Source organism: Rhea americana, unplaced genomic scaffold (assembly GCF_003343005.1).
Source record: "Rhea americana isolate MKP2758 unplaced genomic scaffold, rheAme1 scaffold_45, whole genome shotgun sequence".
Lineage (NCBI taxonomy): Eukaryota > Metazoa > Chordata > Aves > Rheiformes > Rheidae > Rhea > Rhea americana.
The window spans coordinates 2,242,371-2,247,999 of NW_028186590.1; the positions used below are offsets into that span (position 1 = coordinate 2,242,371).

The window sequence follows — 5,629 nt, forward strand, 5'->3', positions numbered from 1 at the left end:
CGGGCAGGCAGGGGCTGCGAGGCAGCTCGCTGTGTAGACAACAAAGCGTTTATAATTAGAAAATAAATGTAATTAGTCGCACTGCTCATTACAGAGGGGAAGCGTGCGTGCGGGCTTGTGGGACGGAGGGGAATTGGGTTTATCGCGCTCCTGGCTACAYGGGGAGGGGTGTGGGGAGCTCGGGGTGTTGGTAGATGCCATGTTTGGAAACCAGGACCTTACAGCCTCYGCTGAACCTTTTCTCTCTCTTTTTTTCCTCCCCTTCCTTGCCAAACAATGCATGTGACCACATTTTCTAACCTCCTTCATCAATAGGAGGCTTCAAACCTAACCTTACCAAATTGCCTGCTGTAAGTGAAGAGAATAAACAGATTGAAACTGTGGCCTGTGGAGGAGAGTCAGATTTTCTCCTTTTCTGACTACCCTTCAGGCCTATCACTTTGTGAGGGAAATGGTAGAATAGGTAGATGAAATATATACAAACCTTTTTGTTACCCACAATCTCTCCACCATGTAAGATGCACCTTATCACATTCTCTTCTGATTACATATGTATGTGTTTGGAAGGGACCTTCAGAAGGGGTGACATGGTTTGGGGATTTCTTTTGGCTGCATCAGATATAAGCGGTTGGCAGATGTGGGTTCCAGCTCTTCCCGGTGGCTGCCGTTAACCGACAGAGATATCAAATCCCCACAGGCTCCGAACTGCCGTGCCATGTATTGCAAGTGATGAAGCTGGAACTTTATATTCTTTCATTATATTGCTGCCTCTGTCTTTTTGGTGCCTGGATTTGGATTTCCAGAGGAACTGGTGGAGTTCCCACTGGTGCTGATTTGCAAAGGTCCAGTTGCTAGTGCTGTGTATCACCTAGGACTGGGACTAATGCGAGGAAGGTGGTATCTGGATCTCGGTCCAAGAGGAAGAGTTCAGTTTGCTTTTGCTGTTTGATGCGCTTAGGGTGGGGTTAATCTTTGAGGTGCCATGGCTGATTTTCATCAAATGCATTGTAATGTCAGTAATGTCAATGTAAGGAAACATAAGTGAAGGTTGTCTCTTTAGTTTTTATTTATTAGAAGAATATTAAAAGGAGAAATAGTTCAAAGGATCTAAACTGCATTTATCCTTCTCTCATTCCTTGTCATCTGTTACAGCTACTTTCCTATAAATATTACCTTTTATTTGATGAAAAAAGATTACTGGTTCTATGATGATGTTGTAGAGCAATACTATAAATCCTGTAGTCACTGCAAGTATGAACTTTTGTCAGCCGAGATGCTAATTTCTCACTCCAGTTCTTGTTAATATGAGATAGAGGATAAATTTTCCTCCTCTTTTTTCTTCTGCTCTTCATTCGTATAGTCATTTTTGAATTCTGGAATTATAGTTTTTGTCATTTCTGTAGAATTCTGAGAGTCTTCAGCAGTTTCACTGAAAGGATGTGGGAGACCTTTTAAAAATAATTTTTAGAAGTCAAAAACAGTTTGTTAATTTAGTTTAAAATTACTTTATATTATGTTCAAAGATTTGTGATGCCCAAAGTTAAAAGTTTATTTCCTAAAYTGTTCTTTTAATTCAAGAGAATAACAGTTTAGATTCTCCATCAGTCTGATAAATTGTGATTTTAAATWGATTTTTTATTTAAATAGTCAGAAATTCATAGAAAATATACTGAAAAGTTTATGAACCTGTTTACTCAGTTATATCACTGGTTTACAAAAATTAGGTCATAGCAAATAGTTTTCATACGGATTATGATTTTAAATCTTATAGGAACTGCTATATTTTTAAAATCATTTACCTTTTCTATATGCCTAGCATTTACGTCTTTCCTAGGACAAGAATTAAACATGTCTTACCAGAGGGTAACCCTTATAGATTGGATTTTGAGGCAAGAATTTACTTCCATAATTTTGTAGAGCCATGCTACAAATATGCAATGGTGCTATCCAGATGACACAGCTATATTATAAAAGTCATATACCATCACTACCCCCTCCCATTATCTTCAGTAAAAGTTGTTCTGATTTTCCAAATGCCTCAACAAAACAGCCAGCAGTTTTCATTTAAAACCACCTGGCAGAGAAATGTTTCCTTCTGTAACACCCACATACAAATCTGGGATGGCCCCTGAAAGTAAGGCTGATCTGTGTTGCAAACTAGGCTGCATTCAATCCCAGAGCAATGAGAGGGCTGAGACTTGGTGCCTCATGAATCATAAGGGCTAAAAAGGGTACAGCATTTCCTTCCTGTTCTGGYTGTCCTAATAGGTAGCAATAAAAGTTTCTGAAACAGTATTAGTAATTTTCATTTCCAGCATTCCTCATGGTGAAAACTGTAGGAAAAGTTGCTGGTTAAATTGCAGTATTCTTCACATAATGATCATAATATTGTGGATCCAAGGGAATGAATTTGAGGTGTTTCTGTGAATAAGTTGTACAGATTTCAGGAGACATGAAATAGGTTAGGGTCATCAGTGATGAGGCTATGTCCCTCTCCACCATGTCTGAACCTTTCTGTCTTCCTTAGCCCTGTTTCTGACCCTGAGCTAAAAGCATTCCTGTAAAACCTCTCTGCCAGTTCATGCTGACATCAGCACATACTGCAGTGTGCCTGCCTGGGAGCTGCTACAGGGAACAGGACTATGGACAATGTAATGCTTTCTCTGCTTGTTCTGGAGAATGATAAAAATGTATCCTTCTATTTGAAACCTTGTTTTGCCTGTYTGTCTTCAGGAATTTGCCCTATCTGTCAGTTTGTTGGCCTTCTGAGTTTCCTTCAGCAGTTTAGGGCTAAAGGAACTTGCCACATTCTTAGGATAAAGACCTTTGACTTTCAGCCTTTACTGGCCCGTGTGACTTCTATCCATCTCTCCCCCCCACCCCCTTCCCCAGTATTCCTGATCAGTGACAAAAACCCTGTCTTCACCTCACTCTTTCAATATCAGATTTCAAACTGTTCTGTGTYGTGTTTGTGGAAGAGAAACCTTTTGTTACCCTCTTACCTGTTGAATGCCTTGCAGYGATGTTTTTGAGGGCTTTTGCTTTTTCAAGAATAGCTGCATCTTGGCATGAGGAACACTTCAGTGTTAGCCAATTCCCTTGAAATCACCTTTACCTCCAAGTAACAGGTTTTGCATTCTACTCTAATAGAATCAGTGTCATTATAGTTAACTCCTGAGAGCATATCCATGCCTTGGTGCAATGAAGTACAGCCTCAGTTTGATGTATGTACTGAAGACTCAAATTTTTGTAAGCACTGTGATGCTTACCTGGCACTTAATAAAAATTGAGGCACCTTGAGTGAGTCCACAAAATCTTTCCCTCATAAACACCTGAGAAGCCAGGCATTCCTGTGTGTCCAAGGCCCATAGCACGTGAGCATGTGCAGGCACATGAGTACTTGATTGCAGTGAGTTGCTTGGCTTGCTGCCTCTTGTGCTTAAGTGTGTTTGGGAGTCAGAAACTACAGTCATATGCTTAAGTCCTCTGAAAGACCTGACACTAATATAGCACACATCTTAGGCATGTGGATATCTGACTCAGCACTGAACACAACCTAAAACACCTATGGTACAGCAGTGGCCTCTTTCCCAACATGTATGCAATATTACTGCCTCTGACTAGCTTAGGTCTAGTAGCTTGGTGGTTAGGAAGTAGTTATCTAAACCCAAYGCACTTCTCAGCCTGAAGAGATTGTGTGTGATAACTTCTGTAATCTGCCATAAATTTCAAGCATAGACAAATCACAGAACTAGATATATTTATATGTACGTATACATATAAATGTATACATTTAAGCTGAAGTTTGCTTATRAGCAGTTATATACAGTATATCATTGGGTTAGTTAAGTGTTATGCCCAAAACACAGCGTCTGTGAGCACTGCTAGTTGAGTTCTAGTTSTGTTCTGCTGGGGACTCTCACAGCCCAACAAGGCACCATCCACTGTCACAGTCAAAGTATGTTTTTCTCCTCTGCTTGTGAAACAGTAGCTGATCAAGAAAGAAACAGATATAAATCATCCTTGGATAAATTTTGGTTAGAAATTAGGAGGAGGTTCCTAATTATCAGAGTAGTCATTTTCTGGAGCAAATTTTAAATGAGGAGAAAAGCTCTTACTACACTTGTGACAGGATTTAACAAGGTTGTCAAAGAGATTGTTTACCTTATATTGACAACAGCAGGAAATTGAACTCTCAGATACAGGGGGTCTCTTGGGGTCACTTCTAGTTTTGTAATCCTAGCTGAGTTGCTTCACTAGAGAAGCCAACAGGTGCTAAAAGTCTTCCTAGATCTTTAACAGAGGTATTTCAAGAGTAACAAYGGGGATAGTGGTTAATAATTAGGGAGGAGGTGATCCTAACATCTTATTTTGACCATTTACTGTGGTGCTCAAATCTGAATTCAGGTTTCTAGACCAACAGAGATACTGGAGCTACTTACTTTCTAGGGCTGCCACATCCTGAAATCACTTAACATTTGATGAGAATCTGTGTTTATGGTGAAAGGTCCACAGATACCTCCTATAATCTCCTGTATGTGCCCAGGAGTTTCCAGTCAGAACTGCTAGGTACATAACTCTCTGAAGATTAACAGATTGGCAAGGAGGCACCTGTACCTAACCAGTTTCCTGGAGATGGTTTATTTCCCTCTTCACTTCTAACACTTGGACCATGCCTAACACTGGCAGAAAACAGCAAATTCTGCTCAAGACACAGTGGCAGCTGCCACCCTTGTATTTTGAATAGTAATCACAGGAAAAATAAGGAACTAGGGTTTCACAACCTTCCTAGCCTAAATGGCACAAACCCACCAGTGCTAATTCCCCTTCCATAAACACTAGGTAAGGGAGAGAGAGGATCATTCTCCATGCCTTCTGTTGAAACTGGGCCCCTATAGAGAAATGAATGTAAGAGTCATGGCCATCATGAGGAATCCTGTCATTATCCTATCTTTGGGATAAAAGATCTAAAAYCTATCTTTAATCCTACTGAGAAGACGAAAGAGGAATCAAGAGCTCTGGGAAGGGCTTGTGCATTTTGCACTAAGGAATTAAAGGATAAAATAGTTAAATAAAACCCAATACACAGTCCTCTGAGCTAGGCTTCCTCTTGCTTATTTTTCCATAGTTTTATGAATCTCATTTTCCTTTTTGTGCAATGAGACAGGAGGAATGGAGGCTACCCTCACCTCTACTGCTTGAAAGCCTTTTATTTTTTCTTTTTATTTACAGGGGTTTGGAACCATCATGTTTGAAGCTCTTTAGATGAGCAGGGAGCAGAATCCAGACTACCTGCTCTTTGGTAGGTTTAGGTACTTAAATTGCCCAGATAGTCCCTTTCAATATTGCATTGTGCCTCTTCCTGATGAGTTTTAGTCTGACACTTCACTTTAGAAATACAAGTTGTGGAGGGTTGGATTTTTACAGAATCACAGAATGGTTGGGATGAAAGGAACCTCTGGAAAAAGTCTAGTCCAATCTCCTGCTCAAGCAGGGTCCCCTGTAGCAGGTTGCCCAGGATCACATCCAGTTGGGTTTATGAATATCTTAGGGATGGAGACTCCACAGGCTCTCTGGGCATCCTATTCTAGTGCGCTGTTACTTTCACAGTAAAAAAAAAAGAAAAAAG

General features: G+C 40.3%; 1 protein-coding gene across 1 annotated transcript in view; it reads left to right on the forward strand.

Annotated features, from left to right (window-relative positions):
* Nucleotides 1-5,629, forward strand: part of RIMS1 (regulating synaptic membrane exocytosis 1) — a 347,536-nt gene that overhangs the window by 962 nt on the left and 340,945 nt on the right. The gene's annotated exons all lie outside the window — the stretch shown is intronic.